The following is a 24,876-nucleotide window of genomic DNA, read 5'->3' as shown; positions in this document are numbered from 1 at the left end:
TTTGTTTGTCTTTGAGGTGTAGATTGTTGAAGCTTGCAGCTGTTCAAAGTTAATTGGTTTCCTGTGGCATCCTTGTGGTGATTTGATTCAGATTTGCACTTTGTTGAAGATGCTCTGTTAGCTTCAGAAAGAGAGAGAGAGAGAGAGAATTTCTGCTCTTTTCCAGCAGTGTTTATGGGTGACTGCCATCTTTCTTTTTCCTCCTACTTTCTCTTAAATCTGCTTGACCGAACCTGTTGTTAAACTCCTGTCGGTATATTCCCAAAAGGGCATGGTGAGCAGTTCCCATTACCTTGATAGACCTACAGTGATCAGAGTCCAGTGCTTTGCATTTTTAAGGGAGCCCCTGTTTCAAGTGGACCCTGACACACCTGAGTGAGAACTTTCATGCAACATGTCTGTAGTGCAATTCATTTGAAGCTTTCCAGAGAAGTGATCAAGTTTGCAGTATCAGCAATCAGGTGACTCGTGACAGCCATTTTTGATCAGTGCCTAATCTTGTACTTTCGAAAAACAGGTCTCCTTTAAACAGTTCAATACGTTTTTGGCTGGTTGGTTAAGCTGAAGGAAGCTCTGTTATGACAAAACAGATGGTAAATGCTGAGCTGTTCAAATCCTGGAGGGAAACCTGAAACAACTGTCACAACTAATTTCCAACTTGTATGTTTTGAGATGTGGGCTTTGAATTCAGTAGTAATGAGGTTAAGAGGTTTAAGAGGTAATTATGTTTGGTTGAAAAAAAGGATTTAAAATATATTTTCCCCCAAATGCAATTTCCAAAACAAGTGTCTTTGGTTGTTAAGAATGAACCAATTAAACCACGTCTGGTTGAGTCAAAGAAAGAGTAAGTTTATTAGTTACCTAACTGGAGAAAAAATAATAAAAATGGGACACATTTTAATTTTTTAATTACACACACTCACACAGACAGGTGCACAGACATACACACACACACAAACAGGTGCACAGAAATACACACACAGACACACACGCACAGACAGGCTCACACGCACACACAGACAAATGCACACACACAGACACACGCTCATACAGACACACATCACACACACACACAGACAGGCACACACACACACACACACACACACACACACAAACAAACACACAGATATCAGAGGTAAAATAATTATAGAGTCCAATAAAAAATTAAAAGAGTCGTTTACTTGTACTGCAGCATAGGCTGTGAAGTTTGAAGCTGTTTTAAATTAGTTGGTTTTCTGTAGATCCCTGTATTTCATCTGGCTCAGACTTGCATGTTGTTGAAGACACTCTGTTAGCTTCAGACAGAGAGAGAGAGAGAGAGAGAGAGAGACAGAGAGGGAGAGAGAGAGAGAGAGAGAGAAAGGGAGAAATCATTTCTGCTCTTTTCCAGCAGTGTTTTTTGAAGACTACCATATTTCTTTTTCCTCCTCCTTTCTCTTATATCTGCTTGGCAGAACCATTTGTTAAACTCCTGTCTGTATATTCCTGAAGGGAATTCAATCAGCATGTTTTGCATTCATTGTTAAAGGCCAAGTATTCACATTTTTTATCTTTGCATCTCCAAAACATTTGATGCATTTCAAGATATAAATCAACAGGAGATGGGGGTATTGCATCCTCCACAGGGGGTTTTGAATGGCTGATGATTATCCGCTTGGTGAGCAGTTCCCACTGTTTTGATAGAATTACAGCTGATCAAAGTCCAGCACTTTGCATTTTAATGCCTTCCTTTTAAGAGTGTCCCTGTTTGAAGTGGACCCTGACACACCCCAGGTGTGAACTTCCATGCAACAGGTCTGCAGTGCAATTCATTTGAACCTTTCCAGAGAAGTGTTCAACTTCACAGTATCAGCAATCAGATGACTTGTGTCAGCCATTTTTGATCTGTGTATAATCTTGTATTTCTTTGCAAAACAGGTCACTTTTAGACAGTTCAATATGTCTTTGGTCTGTTAGTTAAGTTGTAGGAAGCTCTTAATCACAGTTTGCTGTCAGGATATTGTATTTGTGTGTGTGTTTGTGTGTGTGTGAGTGAGTGTGTGAGTGTGTGTGAGAATGTGAGTGTGTTTGTGTCTGTCTGTAAGTGTGTGATCGTGTGTATGTGTGTTTGTGTATGTGTGTGTGCCTGTCCGTGAGTGTGTGAGTGAGTGTGTGTGCGTGTCTGTGTGTGTCTGTGTGTGTCCGTGTGTCTGTGTGTGTCTGTGTGTGTGTGAGTGAGTGTGTGTGTGAGTGTGTGTGTGTGTCTGTGTGTGTGAGTATGTGTGTATGTGTGTGTCTGTCTGTACGTGTGTGAGCGTGTGTATCTGTGTTTGTGTATGTGTGTGTGCGTGTCCGTAAGTGTGTGAGTGAGAGTGAGAGTGTGTGTGTCTCTGTTTGTCTGTATGTGTCCGTGTGTGTGTCTGTGTGTGTGTGAGTGAGTGTGTGTGTGTGAGTGTGTGTGTGTGTCTGTGTGTGTGAGTATGTGTGTATGTGTGTGTCTGTATGTGTGTGAGCGAGTGTATGTGTGTTTGTGTATGTGTGTGTGAGTGAGTGTGTGTCTCTGTGTATGTGAGTATGTGTGTAGGTGCGTGTCTGTGTGTGTGTGAGTGAGTGTGTGTTTGTGTATGTTAGTATGTGTGTATGTGTGTGTGTGTGTGTATCTGTGTGTGTGTTTGTGAGAGAGAGAGCAAGCGCTTCACAGAGTGATACCTCCCTGAGTGTGGCCGGTGTGTTTAACATTTAAGCCACACAGACAGGATGTGGTTAAAAGGTGAAACCACAAGGAGTGAGTGTGTTTCCCAGTGACTGTCTCTCTGTGGGTTTCCTGTGGGTTTCTGTGAACTGCCTGTGGTTTTAAAAATAATCTTCCAACCCCACATGGACGGCATCAAATAAGGATTTGGAAGCTGCAGCTCAGAGAGTAACTAGTCCCCCAAGAATTCACAGCCCCTCAAACACAGATTAACAGCATTAATCCTGACCGTCAGCCCACTCACTCATTGCCTCTTGTCTCAGACACTAGAAAGTGGAAGTTAAGGCCGGATTTTCACTCCCGGGTCAGGGGACACAGAGACGGCAGGAAAAAAGAACAAAATAGGTCTCGAGCACACAGAGCTGCAAGGGAAGGGTCGTGCTGCAGCTCAGGTGTGAGACATGGCACATTCCCCAGATGCAGCATTGAGGCTTGTATGTCTACACAGCTGATGTAGGTGCACATGGAACACATGTGAATGAGCACTGTGATGCACACACACCGTGGAGAGTAATATCCCTCCATGCACTACATATCAGGCTAACATCAACTCATGTTGTCATTGCTGACCAGCAGGGTTGAAGAAGGTCACAGAGATGGCTCAGTCTGGGGTTGGGCCAGCCTCCCTGAGACTCACCGTCCTAACATTTGATTGGATCACGGCTGATCTGTATCTTAACCCCATCCACCCGCCTCGGTTCTGTAACCCTTAACCCCCCCCGACCCAACAAAAATCTCCCAATCTCAGTTTTGAAATTTTCATTTGACCCCTCCCAGTCTCGACAGCTTTTTCTGGGGGGGAGAGTTCCAGATTTCCACCCCCCACTTTGTGTGAAGAAGTGCTTCCTGACATCACCCCCTGAACGGCCTGGCTCCAATTTTAAAGTTCTTCCCCCTTGTTCTGGACCCCCCCTCACCCCCACCAGGGGAAATAGTTTCTCTCTGTAACAAGGCCTTTAATCATCTTAAAACCCTCGATTAGATCACCCCTTAATCTTCGAGACTTGAGGGAACACAAACCTGGTCTGTGCAACCTGTCCTCGGGAGTTAACCCTTTCAGACCCGGGATCGTTCTGGTGACTCTGCACAGCACCCCCTCCGAGGACAATATATCCTCCCTGAGGTGCGGGGTCCAGGACTGAACCCAGTGACTCCAGATTGGGTGTGAGGGGACCTTCATAAAACTGTGCCAGACACTTCAAAGATCTCTTCAATTCAACCTTGTAAACGCAGTCGGAAAAATCCCACGGGGCCACTGTATCTTAGTAACATCGTAAACTTGGTGAAAAGAATCCCCCTGGTCACCCCTGAGTGTTACTAATATTGTAAACACAAAGTATACAGCTCCTCCAGTCTCTGAGAAGCAAAACTAGGACACTAGAGCACCATCACTGGTAGGACGCTGTAATTACAGTGTGACATGTTTACATGGGAATGTTCCATTACCAATGACACAGGAATTTAAATAATCAGAAGGGCATGTGACAACAGGAAGTGGTGCCTTGGAGAATGGAATTATTCACTAGGGTACGTATTTAATTTGATAAAAATGTACAGAAATGTCAGGGCATTTTAATTGCTTTTTTTTATTCATTCACTGTTGCTGGCTAGGCCAGAATTTATTGCCCATCCCTTATTGTCCTTGAGAATATGGTGGTGAGCTGCCTTCTTGAGCTGCTGCAGTCCATATGGTGTATGTACACCCACAGAACTGTTTGGGAGGGTGTTGCAGGATTCTGACCCAGCGACAGTGAAGGAATGGTGATATATTTACAAGTCAGGATGGTAAGTGACTTGGAGGGGAACTTCCAGGTGGTGGTGTTCCCATGTGTCTGCTGCCCTTGTCCTTCTAGATGGTAGTGGTCATGTGTTTGGAAGGTGCTGTCTAAGGAGGCTTGGTGACTCCCTGCGTTGCATCTTGTAGATGGTACACACACAGCTGCCACTGTGCGTCAGTTGTGGAGGGAGAGAATGTTTGTGGATGGGGTGCAAATCAAGCGGGGCTGCTTTGTCCTGGACGGTGTCGAGCTTCTTGAGTGTTGTTGGAGCTGTGCTCACCTAGGCAAGTGGAGAGTATTCCATCACACTCCTGACCTGTGCCTTGAGGTTGGTGGACAGGCTTTGGGGAGTCAGGAGGTGAGTTACTCACCACAGGATTCCCAGCCTCTGGCCTGCTCTTGTAGTCACAGTGTTTATATGGCTTGTCCAGTTCAGTTTCTGGTCAATGTTAACTCCCAGAGTGTTGATAGTGGGGGATTCAGCAATGGTGATGCCATTGGACGTTAAGGGGAGATGGATATATTCTCTCTGGTTGGAGATGGTCAGTGCCTGGCACTTGTGTGGCATGAATGTTACTTGCCACTTGTCAGGCCAAGCCTGGATATTGTCCAGGTCTTGCTGCATTTGGACATGGACTGCTTCAGCATCTGATGAGTCATGAATGATGTTGAACGTTGTGCAATCAACAGCGACCATCCATAATTCTGACCATCTGATAGAATGAATGTCATTGATGAAGCAGCTGAAGATGGTTGGGCCTAGGACACTACACTGAGCAACTCCTGCAGTGATGTCCTGGAACTGAGATGACTGACCTCCAACAACCACAACCACCTTCCTTTGTACTTGGTATGAATCCAACGAGTGGAGAGTTTTCCCTGTGACATGACATGGCAGATGATGTGTGCTTGGTGCTCCAAATCCACAAGGGAAAATTGGTCACGCTATCACAATAGTTTTGCAATTTGTATTTATTACAAGATGCGTGCACTGAATTCAGGAGTAATGAGTTGACCACAACCTTTAGAGATTTTAAAAATTCAATTAAGATATTTATTAACAAAATAGAAGATTTCAAGCACAGACATAATACCACAGTTAGTTACAGCTAAAATAAATTCTAAAATTCCTAATTAACCTGACTCCCAGTTACAGAGCCCGTTTAAGGCAACAGTCCAAAATACGATTTTAGATTAAAAACAAAACCAGCGAGTTAACACAGCACACACACTACAGTGGAATTCTAAACGGATTTCTCCAACTTTATTTACTGAACATAACAAACTTATGCACAAATGCCTGGAGGCTTCTTCAAACCTGTTTCACACACTCCTTTTAGATCTTACATGGCCCCCAACATAGCCTTTCATTCTCCTCTGTGAATGTTTCTCACTCTTTGATGTGTAAATTCTTTGGAACTGTGCCTTTCCCATAATATAAACTTTCATGTTGCCAATATTGTCAATGACGTTTGGATAAAATTTAAAAAAAAACTCCTTGGCTTTGCTTATTGGGCTTGTCCTAAACAGACCAACATCCCTTTGAAATCTAAACAACCCCTTCACACCTTACACGCTAAGACAGCCTCCATGTGTTCTCATTAGTATTTCAAGTACATTTCTACACCTAGCTTCATCTGATAATCTCAAGCTTGTAGTCTTCCTGACTCCAGATGTAATTAAACCACACAGACAGACCCATCTACACTCACACCCAGAAACCTAGTTTACAACAAACCAGGAAAGTATTATGCAAATTATTATACTTTCGTACCACCCCTGATTCCCATTGACTCCAGTTTTGCTCGGGATCCTAGATGCCACATTCGGTCAAATGCAGCCTTGATGTCAAAGGCAGTCACTCTCACCTCACCTTGTATTAACAGATGTAAAATTATACATAATTCATAAGCTTCTCACAATCTTTTACAGCATGGAGTAAGGTACAGCATTCAGAAAGCTCACTCAGAACCAATCAAAAAAAGTTGAGCAACATCATATTTCTGTTCATTACTATTTGGCCATGTTGGCTGCACACACCCCACAGACCCGCTCCCTGTTTCACACTCAGTTTTTCTGGAACCTGATCTGTGCGTATTCCATGTGCTCGCTCCTGTGCACAGTCCTGTCTCCGCTGGGCAGCTTTGAAAAGTTGATGTTGGTGTAGAGAAGCTCATCGGGATTGTCAGGGTTCCCATGTCCAGCATCGCCTCCCACTGGACCTTCAGAGAGATCCTGGGGAGCTGGGGTATCCCCCTCGCTATTTGTGTCTCTGGTTGTGTACTGGGGCTCAGTAATCAGCAAGTTCTGTTTACCCTACAGAGAAATGGAAACAGAAGACATCTTCACATCATTTACTGGCACTGATAGGATTAAATTATTGTGCAGACTCGTTAGTGTCAGTCGTGTCTCAGTTGGTTTAACCCTTTTTTTCAAAGACATCCAAAGAACCTCACGCCAATGAAGGAATTTTATTGAAGGGTCTCACTCCTATAGTGTTGGAAATGTGGCCATGGGGATCTTATACAACCACCTGAGAGGGTAAACATGGAGAGCATTACACAAATGTTCTGAAAGACGGCACCTCAAACACTACAATGTACTCTCAGTGCTGGCTCCTGACAGTGTGGTACTCCCTCACAACTGCCTCTTTGAGAGGGCAGCACCACATGAATATGGACTCTTCGACAGTGCAGCACCCCCTCAGTACTGACCCTCACACAGTGCAGCACCCCCTCAGTACTGACCCTCTGACAGTGCAGCACTCCCTCAGTATCGGCACTCCGACAGTGCAGTGCTCCCTCAGTACTGACCCTCCGACCGTGCAGCACACCTTCAGTACTGAGACTCCGACAGTGCAGCTCTCCCACAGTACCTAACATCCGACAGTGCAGCACTCCCTCAGTACAGACATCAGGTGCCTTGTCATTATTCTGTTCAGGTTTCTGGACAAAGAGCGAGTGATGGAGGGAGAGAGGGGGGAGGGAGTGTGACTCAGTATTAACTACTGAGCCATTGCTGACTCCACAGGTACAAATCAGTGGGTAACTGGGCTGGGAATCAGGGACATGTGTTATCTACACACTGAGATTGAAGCTTTGGAGTGAGTGTAAACAGCTCCTGTACCTGGTGCTTCACAGAGAGTGGACTGGGGGTCAATGCAATGTCACTGGTCCCTGAAACTCTCTCCTCCATCGCTGTCTTTCTCCTGCAATAACACAATATCACACTGTGGTTACCATATAGCAGAGAGTCAGTGCAGCACAGACACAGAGCCCACTGTAACTTACACCAACAACTGGATTGTCTCTAGTTCCAATAAGGGATATCAGCGTGACATCACTATAATGGAAGTGTGTCATGTGATCCAATCTTAGTTTGACTTTTGCTTTGAGCAGAACACACACTCACAGCTCTGATGCCTCCAAGCTTTATCCGTATTTATAACTGTTCTCGTGCCGAGTCTTGATAAACAAACCGACAACATTCTCACCCAATCCCTGTGAGCGACTGGTGCTTTGTGTCTTGTACAGTAAATAAGCCGAAGGTATAATATCATTATAATAACATGCCATATCTTTGACCCCCCTCCACCCCTGCTCTTCCCCCCATAGCCCTTCAAATGTTCCCCCTTCAAATATTTATCCAGTTATCCTTTTGAAAGTTCCTATTGAATCTGCTTCCACCGCCCTTTCAGGCAGCACCTTCCAGATCGCAGCAACTGATTATTATTCATCTGGATAACGGGCAATGAAAAACACTCTCTGGATCATAAGGGACAAAGAGACCAGTTACGGAGAGGTGTCTGGCACTTAACACAAGGGAAACAATCACCGACTTCAGGAAAGAACATTGAAGCAAATGTTTATCCAGGAGTAATCGTGCAGAGTGAGGAATCTCTGGGTCTCGTGATCGTTTACCTGGATACAGGACAATGAAAGGTTCTCTCCGGATCATAGTGGACACAGGGACCACTTACGGAGAGGGACCTGGTGCTGATCCCAAGGGAAACAATCACCGACTTAAGGAAAGAACATTGAAGCAAATGTTTATATTAAAATCAAGTTAAATCTTCACACTTACTTTCTCACACAGATGAAGATGATGATTCCAGCCAGGAAAACACTCAACATGATCCCAGCCGTGAGCAATCCTACTGTCCATTTACTGGAGTCTCTACCTGTGAAAACAGCCATTAATTACTGCACTACAGGTTTAGAATGATGCTCCGATGTATCTCGAGAAGCGATACACTCACTCAGTGTTAAAATACTAATTCTCGGGCAATGCTGACATTTATTTTCCATCCCTAGTTTCCCCTTGAGATGGTGGTGGGGGATCTTCCTCCTGAACCACTGGTTTGACCCAAACTGGGAGAGCAGTTCAGAGAGCAGGTAAGACTTAACCATGTTGGTGTCTGAGACTGGAGTCACATCCACACCGAGACGTGCTTCCCTCCCTATAGGGTATGTAGTCTCTACACATGTAACAACCAACCTCACTGAAATAATCGACTATCAGGTCATTATCACACGGTAGTTTGCGGGATCTTGCTGTGCACAAATCAGTACCTGTGTTTCCTACATTACAACAGTGAGCTCACTTCGATAATGCTTCATTGGCTGTTGAATATTTAGTAATTTCTAAGCAATTTATGAATACAAGTGTTGCATTTCAAAGTAATCCATGTAAAATTTATATATAATATTTATCAGTTAAAGAATGAGAAGTTCAGCGATTAAAAGGGTTGTTCAGGAGAGTTAGAGAGAGAAAGGTCGTCAAGTACGGAGATTGGAAACGAAGACCTGACAGCCTTGTCCTGACAACCATTGAAGGAGAAACTGAGAACAAAAACAGAAAGGGAGAGGAAAGATTGGATGTGTGGATAACGTGGACTGAGCGAGGATTGAAGAAAACTGGATTAAAAACAACATGATCCCAATGGCTCCACGGAGACCACGGTGACAACAAACAAACAAATGTATCTCCATACTCACATTCCACAGTGATGGTTATGAACCCCTCCACTGCTCCATGTTCATTCTCTGCCACACACTGATAGTCTCCAGGGAGAATGAACATGGAGCAGTGGAGGGGTCCATAACCATAACTGTGGAACGTGAGTTACTGCAAACTTCAACATCACTCACACAAACTCACACAGACTCACACACACACACACAGACACACACACACACACACACACTCACACACACACACTCACACACACTCACACACACACTCACACACACACACTCACACACACACACACACGCACACACACACACACACACACACTCACACACACACACACACACACACACTCACACACACACACACACACTCATGTGTAGACACATACACGCACACTTACACACACCAACCACAGCTCATTGTTGGAACTTGTTCTATTCATTGGGACATTAAGATGTCGCCACGTCAGGTTAGAAGCTGGGAAGCTCTCGACAGAGCAGATTATCACTGTAGAATTCCCCTCAATTATATTGATCGATGAAGCATTAATCATATCAAGTGAAGTAAATGAGAGATTCTGTGGAGCATCTAAGAACATCTCAAGTGTTTAATATGAGCAAGCACAGTTTACAGCTAGACTCCATGCATCCTCTCTCTGTATCTGATGTCTGTATGCATTTCCAGGTACCTTCCCTCCATATAACTTCCACTGTCAAATTTATAATGGGCACTGCCTATGTAAACAGTCAAACTGCAGTTACATTCTCCCACCAGTAGAGGCGCTGTCCACCTAGAATGAAAGGAACTTCCTTTCACATCCTCAGGATGTCCCCAAGGGCTTGACAGGCAATGATTGTATTTGATCGATGGAGCACTGAGGGGTAAATCTACATTTCTCTGTTCAGGAGGTTGCTCATCCAATTCAGGGTCTTGTTGATCTGGAGTTTACCTTCCTTCAACACGGAATCGGAGCTGATACCGAGACACCAGTGCAGCACTGAGAGAGGAGAGGGACCTCACACATGTGTATGTGTTTGTGTTTCTGCACAAGTGAGTGTGTTTGCGTGTGCGTGTGTGTATGTGTTTGCACATGTGTGCGTGTGCCTGTTTGTATATATCTGTGCATGAGTGAGGGTGTGTGCATGTGTATGTCTATGTGTGTGCAAATGTGAGTGTGTGTGTGATTTGAATATGTGTGTGTTTCTGTGTATGTGTTTGAACATGAATCAGTGTGTGTGTAAGTGTGCGTGTATGTGCCAACACGAGTGTGTGTTTGTGTGTGTGACTGTGTGTGTGTGTGTGTGTGTGTGTGTGTGTGAGTTTGTGTGAGTGATGTTGAAGTTTGCATTAACTCACGTTCCACAGCGATGGTTATGAACCCCTCCACTGCTCCATGTTCATTCTCTGCCACACACTGATAGTCTCCAGTGTCCCTGGATGTAACGTGAGGAATCACCAACCACAGCTCATTGTTGGAACTTGTTCTGTTCATTGGGACATTAAGATGTCGCCACGTCAGGTTAGAAACTGGGAAGCTCTCGACAGAGCAGATTATCACTGCAGAATTCCCCTCAATTATATTGATCCATGAAGCGTTAATCATATCAAGAGAATTGATTGAGAGATTCTGTGGTGCATCTAAAAACAAATAAAGATTTTTATGTGAGCAAGCACAGTGCACAGCAAGACTGCATGCTTCATCTCTCTGTTTCTGATGTCTGAATGCATTTTCAGGTAACTTCCCTCAAGATAAGGTCTTATGCCACATTTTTAATGGACACTGCCTATGTAAACTGTCACACTGCAGTTTCATTCTCCCACCAGTATAGGTGTTGTCCATCTAGAATGAAAAAAGCTTGTTTTCACATCCTCAGGATTTCGCCAAGGTCTTGACAGGCAATGTTTGATTGATGGAGCACTGAGGGGTAAATCTACAATTCTCTGTTCAGGAGGTTGCTCATCCAGTTCAGGGACTTGTTGATCTGGAGTTTACCTTCCTTCAACACAGAATCAGAGCTGATACCGAGACTCGAGTGCACCCTGAGAGGGGAGAGGGAACTCACATTTGTGTATGTGTGAGAGTGTGTGTGTGTTTGTGTTTCTGCACAAGTGAGTGTGCTTGTGTGTGTATGCACACATGTATCTGTGTGTGCGCATGCACGCATATCTGTGTGTCTACGTCTGTCCAAGAGTGAGTGAATGTGCATGTGTGTGTCTATGTGTGGGCATGAATGTGTGTGTGTGTGTGTGTGTGAGTAGTCTATATATATTCCTCTGTATGTGTTTGCACGTGTATGACTGTGTGTGTATAAGTGTGTATGTGTGTGCCTACACGCGTGTGTGTGTGTGTGTGTGTGTGTGTGTGTTTGTGTGTGAGTGATGTTGAAGTTTGTATTAACTCACGTTCCACAGTGATGGTTATGAATCCCTCCACTGCTCCATGTTCATTCTCTGCCACACACTGATAGTCTCCAGTGTACCTGGATGTAACGTGAGGAATCACCAACCACAGCTCATTGTTGGAACTTGTTCTGTTCATTGGGACATTAAGATGTCGCCACGTCAGGTTAGAAACTGGGAAGCTCTCGACAGAGCAGATTATCACTGCAGAATTCCCCTCAATTATATTGATTGATGAAGCATTAATCATATCAAGTGAATTAATTGATAGGTTCCGTGGTGCATCTAAATACAAATAAAGGTTTCACTGTGAGCAAACACAGTGCACAGCAAGAATCAATGCTTCATCTCTCTCTATTTGGTGCCTACGTGCATTTCAAGGTTTATTTCCTTTTTTAAGTTCCTATGTCAACTTTAATAATGGTCACTGCTGGTGTTTTTCTTTTTGCACATTCATGGGAAGTGGATGTATCTATCTAGACCAGCATTTATTACCCATCCCTAATTGCCCTTGAGGAGGTGGTGGTGAGTTTTTCACCTCCAGAGGATTCCCAGCCTCTGACCTGCTCCAATAGCCACAGTATTTATGGCCGGTCCAGTTAGTTGTTTGGTTAACATCCCCCAGGATGTTGATCGTGGGGGATTCAGTTACAATAAACTGACTGAACATCAAGGGGAGGTGGTTAGATTCTCTCTTGTTGGACATGATCACTGCCTGGTGCTTGTGATGCATTATTTGTCATTTCACAGCCCAAGCTGAGTGTTGTTCAGCTCTTGCTGCGTGTGGATATGTAAACTGTCACGCTGTAATTACAGCCTTCCACCAGAGGAGACACTGTCGGATAGAAGAAAAGAAAATGTCTTTCACATCATCAGGATGTTTACGAAGATTTGACTGTGGAGGAATTGCTTTAGAATAATGGGGTATTGAGTGATAAACCTACAATTCTCTGTGCAGGGGGCTGCTCGTCCAATACAGGGTCTTGTTCAACTGATGTCATCAGTGTTTTAGAACAGAATCTGGAGCAACACTCCAGTGCAGCACAGGGAGAACAGACAACTCACACATGTCTGTGTGTGTGTGAGCAAGCACACGTGTGATTCTGTATGTATGCTTCCGTGTGTGAGCATGCAGGCGTACACACCTGTGCACATGTGGGATTGCACATGAATGCTTGTTTGTGTGCACGTGTGTGTGTGTGTATGAGTGTGTCTGTGTATATGTGAGAGTAATGTTGAAGTTTGTGTTAACTCATGTTCCACAGTGATAGTTATGAATCCCTCCACTGCTCCATGTTCATTCTCTGCCACACACTGATAGTCTCCAGTGTCCCTGGATATAACGTGAGGAATCATCAACCACAGCTCATTGTTGGAACTTGTTCTGTTCATTGGGACATTAAGATGTCGCCACGTCAGGTTAGAAGCTGGGAAGCTCTCGACAGAGCAGATTATCACTGCAGAATTCCGCTCAATTATATTGATTGATGAAGCGTTAATCATATCAAGAGAATTAATTGAGAGATTCTGTGGTGCATCTAAAAACAAATAAAGATTTTTATGTGAGCAAGCACAGTGCATAGCAAGACTGCATGCTTCATCTCTCTGTTTCTGATTTCTGTATGCATTTCCAGGTACCTTCCCTCCATTTAACTTCCACTGTCAAATTTATAATGGGCACTGCCTATGTAAACAGTCAAACTGCAGTTACATTCTCCCACCAGTAGAGGCGCTGTCCACCTAGAATGAAAGAAACTTTCACATCCTCAGGATTTTGCCAAGGGATTTACAGGCAATGAATTGTATTTGATTGATGGAGCACTTAGGGGTAAATCTACATTTCTCTGTTCAGGAGGATGCTCATCCAATTCAGGGTCTTATTGATCTGGAGTTTACCTTCCTTCAACACAGAATCGGAGCTGATACCGAGACTCGAGTGCAGCGCTGAGAGAGGACAGGGAACTCACACGTGTGTATGTGTGTGTTTGTGTTTCTGCACAAGTGAGTGTGTTTGTGTGTGTATGCACGCATGTGTCTGTGTGTGCGTGTGTGTATGTGTTTTGCATATGTTTGTGTGTCTTTGTGTATACGTCTGGGCATGAGTGAACGTGAGTGCATGTGTATGTCTATATGTGTGCATGTGTGAGTGTGTGCGTGTGAGTTGAGTATATGTGTGTTTCTGTGTATGTTTTGGCATGTGTATGACTGTGTGTGTAAATGTGCACATATGTGTCTACGCATGAGAGTGTGTGTGTGTGTGTGTGTGTGTGTGCGCGTGTGTGTGTATGGGTGTGTGTGCGTGTATGAGAGAGATGTTAAGTTTGCATTAACTCACGTTCCACAGTGATGGTTATGAATCCCTCCACTGCTCCATGTTCATTCTCTGCCACACACTGATAGTCTCCAGTGTCCCTGGATGTAACGTGAGGAATCACCAACCACAGCTCATTGTTGGAACTTGTTCTGCTCATTGGGACATTAAAATGTCGCCACGTCAGGTTAGAAGCTGGGAAACTCTCGACAGGGCAGATTATCACTGCAGAATTCCCCTCAATTATATTGATCCATGAAGCGTTAATCATATCAAGAGAAGTAATTGAGAGATTCTGTGGTGCATCTAAAAACAAATAAAGATTTTAATGTGAGCAAGCATAGTGCACAGCAAGACTCCATGCATCATCTCTTTGTATCTGATGTCTGTATGCATTTCCAGGGACCTTCCCTTCATATAACTTTCACTGTCAAATTTATAATGGGCACTGCCTATGTAAACAGTCAAACTACAGTTACATTCTCCCACCACTAGAGATGCTGTCCACCTAGAATGAAAGAAACTTTCAAATCCTCAGGATTTTGCCAAGGGATTTACAGGCAATGAATTGTATTTGATCGATGGAGCACTGAGGGGTAAATCTACATTTCTCTGTTCAGGAGGTTGCTCATCCAATTCAGGGTCTTGCTGATCTGGAGTTTACCTTCCTTCAACACAGAATCAGAGCTGATACCGAGACTCCAGTGCGGCCCTGAGAGAGGAGAGGGACCGCATGTGTGTGTATGTGTGTGTGTTTGTGTGTGATGTTGAAGTTTGCAGTAACTCACGTTCCACAGTGATGGTTATGAATCCCTCCACTGCTCCATGTTCATTCTCTGCCACACACTGATAGTCTCCAGTGTCCCTGGATGTAACGTTAGGAATTACCAACCACAGCTCATTGTTGGAACTTGTTCTGTTCATTGGGACATTAAGATGTCGCCACGTCAGGTTAGAAGCTGGGAAGATCTCGACAGAGCAGATTATCGCTGCAGAATTCCCCTCAATTACATCGATCGATAAAGCGTTAATCATACCAAGAGAAGTAATTGAGAGATTCCGTGGTGCACCTATAAACATAGAAAGATTTTAATATGAGCAAATATAGGGCACAGCAAGACTCCATGCATCATGTCTCTGTATCTGATGTCTGAATGCATTTCCAGGTACCTTCCCTCAGGATAAGAACTTATTTCACATTTACAATGGGCACTGCCTATGTAAACTGTCACACTGCAGTTACATTCTCCCACCAGTGGAGGTGCCCATCTAGAATGTAGGAAACTCCCTTTCAGATCCTCAGGATGTCCCCAAGTGCTTCAAAGGCAATGAATTATATTTGATCAATGGAGCACTTAGGGGTAAAACTACAATTCTCCATTCAGGAGGTTGCTCCAACCAGTTCAGTGTCTTGATGATCTGGAGTTTACCTTCCTTCAACACAGAATCGGAGCTGATACTGAGACTCCAGTGCAGCACTGAGAGAGGAGAGGGAACCCACATGTTTTTGTGTGTGTATGTGTGTGTTGGCTTGTGTGTGTATGTTTCTGTACAATAAGGATCTGTGTGTGTGCACGCACTCATGTGTGTTTGTGTGTGTGTGCGCACGTGTGTCTGTGCATGTGTGTGTGTGTGCTTGTGTGAGTTGAGATTGTGTGTGTTTCTGCATGTGTGTGTGTGTGTGTGTGATGTTGAAGTTTGCATTAACTCACATTCCACAGTGATGGTTATGAACCCCTCAATTATATTGATCGATGAAGCATTAATCATATCAAGCGAAGTAAATGAGAGATTCTGTGGAGCATCTAAGAACAAGTAAAGATTACATTGTGAACAAGACTCAGTACTGAGCGAGTGCTGCAGTGTTGGAGAATCAGTATTCAGGGACTGCTGCAGTGTCAGAGGTGAATTTGTATCAGTTAAAGACTATTGATTTGTTGCTAAACACAATGCAGTTGTGGGATCTTGCAATGTACTATGTAGAGCTTTCTAGCTAATGTAGAATGAAGAGTGTCTGTTCTTACCTTGCACAGTTAGTATGAGGGTCTGCTCCGATGAAACAGATGGATATCTCACTCTGCAGCTGAGAGTGTGTCCGTGGTGTTTGAGTGATGGGATCAGGGTCAGAAGAGAAGTATAGGTCAGAGTGACACCATGCTGTGTTACAGTGTTTGAGACTGATCCAGGAACGTCAGTGGGAGTGTCCCAGGTTAAGACAGGTGCTGCTGTCCCATTGCACGTTGTTGAAGGTGCAGCTTAAATCCACACGCTTTCCTGCAAAAATTTTAGCAGGGAATATCGCGGGGTTTATCTGTGAAATCAAACAGACAGAGAATGGATCCTTTTAGAGAAATATAACGTGAAGCATCAGTTCAAATAGAAATCACAGTCCCACAAGAGAAAGCACTTTTACAAGGATGATATCAGAACCGAGAGATTACAATGTTCAGGAAAGATTTTCTTGCTCTTTGGCAGTAGTGTTCCTGTCTCTCAGCTTAATACACGTTCACTCCGAGACATGTGAATTGAGAACACTGGATGAGAGAAGAGGCTCAGACCAGAGATTGGAGTTAAAAGCAGAATACTGCGGATGCTGGAAACCTGAAACAAAAACAAAAATTGCTGGAAAGACTCAGCAGGTCTGACAGTATCAGTGGAGAGGAAGACAGGGTTAACGTTTCGAGTCCATATGACTCTTCATCAGACCAGAGGTATGAGTTCACTGGCTTCTCATTTCCTCAGTGATCTGGTTGGTTTATCACATTGTGGTTTGTTGGATCTTGCTGTGCACAAACTGCCTGCTGTGTTTTACATCTGTGACTACAATTCAGGAATAATTTCATTGGCTGTGAAGGGATTTTGATCCTCCTGAGGTGGTAAAATGCGCTGCAGAAATGCACATCTTTCTTTTATCGATACGTCAGACTTTTAAACAGGACAGGAGAGATTGATGGGAGTGGATAACCTGATAATACAGTTAATGCTTTTCATCATTGATATTAAAGTGAGTATTAGAGGTTGCTTTAGGACTGAACTGGAAGCTATCACCAGGTTATTGAGAATCAGACAGTATGTTATAATAAGCTGTGTTTTGTGTTAACATGTAAACGTCACAGTTTGTGTTATTTCCCATTGAGAGTTGAATGTGAATTGTTGAGTAATTGTAACACAGCACTTACCAGAAACGTGAAGCTGGGTTACAGGATAGTAGCTGTATCTATTTCTGCTGTCAAATTCTATTCTGAAATAATAAGATACTGCATCTTCCCGTGTGATGTTATTTATAATCAGAGAACAGTCGCTATCTTTCAGGTCTCCAGACAGCCGGGTCCGATGGTGGAACCGTGGTAACTCGTGACTGTGATCCTTGGAGTGAAAGGCTGTAGAGGATGTTCTCCATTCCTCATTATTAAACCAGACTCCAACTCGTGGTTGGTTTTCCAAATGTGATGGATAACTGTAATGACATGGAATCTGTACACACGAACCTTCCTGTGCTGTCACCTCTCGTGGAGTGTCACCTTTCCACTCTTGTGACAGTCCAACTGGGGAGAGAAATATCAATATTTAACTCTGGATGGTTTGTAGATCCACTACACTTGATATCCACCCCCTCCATCACTGGGGCACAGTGGCTGCAGTGTGGACCATCTACAGGACACACAAGGAACTCCCCAAGGTTTCACAATGGATGGAAGAGAATCCTGGACGCAGGAGTGGACAAGTTCATTCTACATTGGCTCATGGTCCTCAGATCACTGTTTAGCTTTTTATCAAATTATTCATTCATGGGATTTATTACCCATCCCATGTCCATCAGAGACATTTAAGAGTCAACCACATTGCTGTGGATTTGGAGTGACATGTAGGCCAGACTGGGTAAGGGTGGCAGATTTCCTTCCCAATAGGTGATCAGTGAACCAGGCTTTTTAATCCCATTCATCTGCTGTGATGGGATTTACACCCAGGGCCCCAGAGCATCACCCTGGGCCTCTGGAATACTAGCCCAGTGACAATACCTCTCGGCTACCGCTTCCCCTTAGTGAAGCCAGTCTTCCACCCAACACAGAGTCTACAAGACACACCAATTGAGATCCATTCAGTGCTGATTTACAAGACAGGACAATGGATTAGGAGCCCTCAGAACTCCCCCCATTATCACCGTCATGAATCACTAATTAGCCTAACATTCCTGTCTGCTCTTCAACACAGCTGATTGGCTAATCTGATTCAATCTGATTGGTGTTCATTCCCTCTTGAATGTTTAAGGATTCACCAATCACTCGGCCTCTAGTTATTCTCCTGCCCACAAGAGGGAACATTCTCTGCTTACCCAGTCAATCAAAACCTTTCATCTAATCCTTGTGGTGCTTGAGTACATAGTCGGGAATCCAGGGCAATGGAGCCTCAGGAGAAGAGATGGAAACCCTGTGAGGTGGAACGTCACTGAGGCCATCCGAGTTGAAGCGACTTTTGGACAGAATTCCAAGGCAAGACCTTCGATGTTGAAGATTGTAATCCCTCATGAGAAAAATAGAGTTTCATTGAGATTGGTTGACTGACAGTGTTCACTGATGTCCGGGTGGGTTGTTGTGAAATTCATGGGATCTGTCTTGGTCGTGTTTACAATTTAATGAGTACTGTGGCTGTGAAACCACAGTTTGCCTGTTAATTCACATGAGCTCATATTAATCCAGAATGTTAGGGTATAAGGTGGATATTGTGAATTATTTTATCTATCTGAGCTGGTGCAGTAAAGTTTTTTTTTGTTTAAATTTCATGGAATCTTGTAGCTTTATTCTCTTTGCAAGCGTCTTAAATCTCAAACCTCGGCTACTTGAAACAAAATATTATTGGTTCCTAACTGTAAATTATCAAAAAAAATTGGGTGTCTGTTCCTCCATCAGCAACTCTTCAGAATCCTGCTGAAGTAGTGGATATTTCAGAAGGACAGGGAACAAGAGGTTTCTGGTATCAGCGTTTTGTGTGGGGCCCAGTTCAGTTTGAACAAATAAACAAGACCATCTTTGAAAGTCATGAACCCAACACAGCGGCACCTCCGACACATGCAGAGCTCAGGCTAGAGGTGCTTTGTTAGTGTGTTTCACAGTCTCTGCTGGAGTGGGGTCAGTGCTGAGAGGGTCTGCTCATGGATCATAACAACCTGGACTTGCACCTTCCAAGTAATAAGATTTTTTAAATTTATTCATTCATGGGATGTGGGCGTCACTGCCAAGGCCAGCATTTGCTGTCCATCCCTAATGTCCCTTGACATAAACTCTGTACCAGAGTAGAGACAATCATGATAACTCAGGATATTTGACATCTATCCACATGGGCAGCTTTGGCTTCTTTCTCTCTTTCAGTTATCTTACTCCCTTATTGAAGTTTCTAGCATGGTGAGAACTGGATGGTTTGCTCGGACATTTCAGAGGAACCACGTTGCTATGAGTCTGGAGTCACATGTAGGCCAGACCAGATATAGACAGCAGATTTCCTTCCCTAAAGGCCATTAGTGAACCAGATGGGTGTGTATGACAATCGATGATAGTTTCATGGTCTCCATTACTGAGACTAACTCCCATTAGTGTAAACAGAGTAAACAGTTTTCCATTTATCCCACCTTTCCCGTTCTCTCCGGTATTTTACACACTTTTGCTCGATAATTTGATTCTGCCAAGGACCCCTTGGAAAATCATGGACCCCAATTAGACAACCGATGGAATAAGGAATCTCTTTGGATCCTCATTGTCTAATGGATTATTTCTGATCCAAACCCCATCTTGTTGTATTGTTGATTCCGATGCAGCATTGTAGACTGACTTGTCCCCAAGCTCAGCACTGACCCTACTCCAGCAGACACTGTGAAACACACTAACAAACCGCCTCTAGGCTGAGCTCTGCATGTGTCGGAGGTGCCACTGTGGTGGGTTCATGACTTTCAAAGATGCTGTTGTCATTTTTTTGTTCAAACTGAACTGGGCCCCACATGAAACGCTGATACCAGAAACTTCTTGTTCCCTGTCTTTCTGAAACATCTGTGATTCAGCAGGATTCTGAAGATTTGCTGACAAGGGTCTTAAATCTTCTGATTGTTGAATGATACAACACAGGAGGAGCTCATTTGACCCATCGTGCATGTGCTGACTCTTTCCCAATTCCTCTCCAGCACCTTTCGCACATTCCTGCAAATTTCCCTTCAATTATTTATCCAGATCCTCTTCTGAAATTTCCTGTTGAATCTGCTTCCACCGCCCTTTCAGGCAGTGAGTCAATGGTCTCTCTCTGAGCTGCAAAGTGCTCAGATTCTGTGAAATTTAAACTGTGCAGCAGATCAGAGACACTCATGATAACTCAGAATATTTGACAGCTTTACACACTAACAGCTTTGCCTTCCTTCTCTCTATCAGTTATCTTGCTCCCTTATTGAAGTATCTAGCATGGTGAGAATGGACAGGAAGTGTGACTCTGAACAACCTGTCTATTCTAGGAGCTGCTGTGTTGTCTTCATTGGGAAATTTTGAATAAAGCCAGCAAAGGATACAAATTTCAGGCCATTGCTACCGGAGACCTCTCATTTGGATAGGCTTCACCCCCCAGGCTTTATCCCTGCTTCTCTACTCAACCCATCAATCCCCATTGCTCACTGACCAACGTCCGACAGCACCTGAATTTTAAGAATCTGTTCTCCCTGCTACAAACCTGCCTATCCCTGCACACTCCTCCAGCCCCTACAACCCTCCAAGGCCTCTGCTCTCCTCCAATTCTGCTGTCAGACAGGGAGTCAGTGTATATCAGTGAGCACAGGGGTGATGGATGAATGGGACATGGTGTGAGTTTGTACACTGGCTCACTGCTAAATCAGTTCCCAATTAGAGGTCAATAAGAATGATCTTTTACAAAGACTATTAACCAAAAGTCTGTCCGAGCTGACGATGATATTACCTTGGAGAAGTGACAGGAGGAAGTATGATTTCCTGATCATTGTCCACTCCCAGATATTTCCTCAGCTTCTAACTGTGAAGTTCTGAAAGAGAAAGGAGTTAATGAGACTTCATCACTTGTCTGAATGTTCTCGAGAGATCAGAACTGCTTTTAGACAATATCTTCACAGAATAATTTGATTCTTTGTGGGATGATAGGTGCTCTGCAGAGAGTTACAAGGCTTTCAGAAAGGAAAACAATGAAGGTCTTGCATTTCTATAGCACCTTTCACCTCCTCAGGACGTCCCCAAGCTCATGTCCCTTGAGCTGGAAAGATGTTCTGTATGACAGACTTGAGCCTCACACCCAGATTTCAATAATCAGTAGAAATCTTTCAAAGGCATCAATCATTGGAATCTGTCTTTATAAAGTCACAACATCAACAAAGGACGGTGTTGGTCGTGGAAGAGAATTCCAATCATTCCGTTACTTACCCAGGACCTGTCCGACTGCTCGCCTGGGGAGGAACTGCCCACATGCTCTGCTTGGGCTGAATGACCTCTTCCTGTGCTGATGCCTCTGTGTACTTAATTAGAAAGGGTTGATGTGTCACTGTGAGTCAAAATGAGGAAGTTGGAACAAAGTGAGAGAACAGCACTTTGCTGTGCACTGTCAGCAAACCCTGTGTCTGTATAAGAATATAAGAGCAGAACAAGTAGGATCAGCTGGACACCCTGACATTTTCACTCCTTATATTCCCTCCGCTCATTATCTTATCCACTCACTGAAACTATTTATCTCCCTCTGCAGCCTCTTTGTGTCCTCCTCAGAACTAGCTTTCCTGCCCAGCTTATATATTTCCTACCTATCTTCACCACACAGTCAGAAAATCTGCCTACAGTACAGTCAGTCCCTTCATCCAAGTCACTAATGTAGATTGTGACTAGTTGAGGCCTCAGCACTGATCCCTGTGGCTCTCCACTAGTTACAGTTTACCAAGCTGAAAATCACCCATTTATCCTGGCTCTCTGTTTCCTGTCAGTTAGCTAGTCCTCTATCCATATTAATATATCCCCCCCAACACCATCCAATTTCACCCTGTGCAGTATCCTTTGATGTGGCACCTTATCGAATGCCTTTTGGAAATCCAATGTCATGAAGAGATATTTGTGTGTGAAATGTGCTTGGAAATAATATTTTCAAATAGAATTCTAGTGGTGGCCCATTTAAAGGTGTGTGTCTGTGTGTGTCTTAATTGGATTAAAGCCAGCAGGTCTGTGTGCTTTGATGTTTACTAGTTTTTAGATGTTAATTGGGTGAATTGTGAGGAGAACAGTTCATTTGCAATTGTTGAATAAACCATTCAAGACTGGGGGTAAAATCTTGCACCTAGTTTGAAGAATCCAAAAGATGTGTTTTTTCTTGAACCCACAATCCTCGGTGGGCTTAATCCTACTGAATTCAAAGTCTTCATCTCGAAATTACAAACAGCAAAATTGGGTTATTACATTTGTTTCAATTTTCCCTCTGGGATTTGAACAACTCAGCCTTTACCATTGGTTGTGTCATAGTCCCAAATACACCACATCTACAGGTTCCCCTTTATCCAATCCACTTGTTACATCCTTGAGGAAATCTAATTATTTTTTCAAACATGATATCCCTTTCACAAACCCATGTTGACTCTATCTGATTGAATTATGGTTTTCTAAATGTCCTGCTGCTACCTCCTTAATAATGAATTCTGGTATTTTCCCAATGACAGATATTAGACTAACTGACCTGTAGTTTCTTGCTTTCTGCCTCCCACCTTTATTGAACAGAGTTGTTTCATTTATGTTTATCCAATCCACTGGGACCTTCCCATAATCTAAGGAATTCTGGAAGATTACAACCAATGCATCCATCGTCTCTGCAGCCATTTCCTTTAAGACCCTCACATTCAGGCAATCTGCTCCATGGGACTTGTCAGCATTTGTCTCATTAGTTTTCTAAATACTTTTTCTCTGGTGATAGTGATTGTTTTATGTTCCTCCCTCCTTGTAGCACCTTGACTTTCTCCTGCTATTTGGGATGGTTTTAGAGATTTTTACTGTGAACACAGACACAAGATTCTTGTTGAAAGTCTCTGTCATTTCCTTGTTTCCCATTATTAATTCCCCAGTCTGATTTTCTATGTGTCCCATTATTACTGTAGCATCTCTCTTATTTTAATGTACAACATCTTACTGTCATTGTTTATGGTTCTTGCTAGTTTACTCTCATATTATCATTTCTGCCTCCTTATATTTCTGCTGGGATCCTTCCAGGATTTAGGTCAGATTTTTGCCCTCGGCAGGGCTGCACAGGGCTGGGGGCAGTGAGGAATCCGACTATCGCCCACGATCAGCTCCGCGCTGCGATTTTACGTGGGCGGGCTAATTAAGGCCTGCCAGCATAAGATGTGGCTGCAGAATGAGTGCAAAGGGGCGGGCAGGGGTGGGTGCTTAGTGACTGCTTGGACCAATGGTGACCCAGCGGCCGATTCAAATCTGGCCACGGCAACCTTCAAAAGGCTTCCGGTGAATGCGGGTGGAGGGGCATTCGGCCCTGCGTTTCCCTGATGAGTGATGCTGCCCTCCTGGAGGGTGTGGATATTGACCCCACTGCTCCCCCTCCCCCACTCTGCCATTCTATCCTGGGAGACCTGCCAGGTTCCTTGTTCCAGCTGCGATGGGCAGCCCTTCCACACATTCCTGTGGGCCCCACCCTTCATGTGTAAAAGCGCTAAGTTAGAGCAGGGATGGGGAACTGAACAGGGGGCATGGGATAAGTGTGGGGGTCTCACAGCCAGAACAGATGCTGCCTCGGGAGGGGGGGTAGGTTTCACCAGCTCTCTGTCTTAACAACATCGTAACCACAGTGTGAAGATTGTCCCCATTCCCTGTATCTTAATAATATTGTAAAGACAACTGGGAGATGTGCTGCAGTCTCTGAGAAAGAATTTGGTGCGCCTACAGCACCACCACTGGCAAGAGAGTGTAAGTACAGTGTGACATGTTTACATGGGAAATTTTCATGATAAATGTGGACACAGGAATTTACATAATTTGGTGGGGAAATGCAATGACATGAATTAACAGAATGGAGCAGGAAGGTTGTCCCAGAGTAAGATGTTTAATAAAAATATATCTGTACAGAGTTGTCTGGGCATTTCAATCCCTTGTGACAATAAATGTAATATTATAGAAAATGCAAAAGCTTCTTGTAATCTATCACAGAATAAACAAGTTGCAGAATTCAGAAAGCACATTCTGAAATGTTAACAAAGTTCAGTGATGTCACATTTTTGCTAATTACTATTCAGCCATGTTGGCTGCACGAAGTCAGGCAGTCCCTCGGTTGTGATGTGTCCACACAGCAGGACTGGGATGCATCAGCATCAAAGGACATGCTTAGTTGTTGCCGTGCAATGCATTTATTGTGAGCCTGTTGCACACACGCCCTGTCGAAGGATTCTCCGTGTTTCCATTCTGAATCGAGGCAAATTAAAGTTACTACAACAACTTGCATTTATATAGCACACTTAATGTAGCAAACTGTCCCAAAACTCTTCAGGGGATTGTTAACCACATATAAATCCATCTCTGAGACAAATAATGAGATATAAGGGGCAGGAGACAAAAAGCTGAGTTAACAAAGCCAGTTAATAAAGACCATGTTAAAGGAGGAGAGAGATAGACAGAGATGCAGAGGGAGAGAGACAGAGAGAGAGAGAG

At 43.9% G+C, this 24,876-nt stretch overlaps 1 protein-coding gene across 5 annotated transcripts in view; it reads right to left on the bottom strand.

Moving 5' to 3' along the window:
• Positions 1-24,258: 24,258 nt before the first annotated feature.
• LOC121274120 (myelin-associated glycoprotein-like) overlaps positions 24,259-24,876 on the bottom strand; it is a 292,428-nt gene continuing 291,810 nt past the window's right edge. For all 5 annotated transcript variants that reach the window (XM_041181294.1, XM_041181292.1, XM_041181293.1 and 2 more), the window contains one exon: positions 24,259-24,630. The gene's annotated coding sequence lies outside the window, so the exon portion shown is untranslated. The remainder of the gene's footprint in view (positions 24,631-24,876) is intronic.

Source organism: Carcharodon carcharias (assembly GCF_017639515.1).
Source record: "Carcharodon carcharias isolate sCarCar2 chromosome 29 unlocalized genomic scaffold, sCarCar2.pri SUPER_29_unloc_9, whole genome shotgun sequence".
In the NCBI taxonomy this organism is placed as follows: domain Eukaryota; kingdom Metazoa; phylum Chordata; class Chondrichthyes; order Lamniformes; family Lamnidae; genus Carcharodon; species Carcharodon carcharias.
This window is presented reverse-complemented; position numbering and strand designations above follow the sequence as displayed.